Consider the following 513-nt stretch of genomic DNA (forward strand, 5'->3'; position numbering starts at 1 on the left):
ACCCCACCCCCTCAGGTAAACTTCCGTGGAGGAGGGCGAGGTGGGGGGCTTGGGGCCCAGAAAGCACAGTGGGCAGCACTGCCCTGGCTCCGCTCCCTCGCCTGCTCTTCCTATGCATCGTTTGGTTGTGCTTGCATCACCTTCTGGACTAGTGACACTTAAGGAGTGCGCTGGTTTTCTGGAGCCCAGAGGTGAATGAGTGTGCCCTGTTTTCTGCCTTACCCTTGCTGCTTTGCTCTTTAGAGCTCTTTAGATTTGTTGTCAATACTTTGCTTCGTTCAGTTTCGGGTACTAGAACTGAGCAGCTTTTATTTGGAAGAAATAGGTGCTGAACTTACCCCAACTTTTACTTAGAGCTTTCCTTCCTTTCATTATTTCTTCCCCGCCCCCTCCTTAATAATATCAGCAGGTGGATTATTTCTCCAGACCCAATAACATTAACTCTGTCTAGGGCCATCTTTTGAATGAACACAGAGCCAGGCCCCCCCCCCCCCAAAAAAAAAAAACCCACAA

At 49.7% G+C, this 513-nt stretch overlaps 1 protein-coding gene across 1 annotated transcript in view; it reads left to right on the forward strand.

Annotated features, from left to right (window-relative positions):
• Window positions 1–513, forward strand: part of KCNJ3 (potassium voltage-gated channel subfamily J member 3) — a 137,907-nt gene that overhangs the window by 858 nt on the left and 136,536 nt on the right. The window lies entirely within an intron of this gene.

The sequence above is a fragment of the Myotis davidii genome, unplaced genomic scaffold, assembly GCF_000327345.1.
Source record: "Myotis davidii unplaced genomic scaffold, ASM32734v1 scaffold433, whole genome shotgun sequence".
Taxonomy (NCBI): Eukaryota; Metazoa; Chordata; class Mammalia; order Chiroptera; family Vespertilionidae; genus Myotis; species Myotis davidii.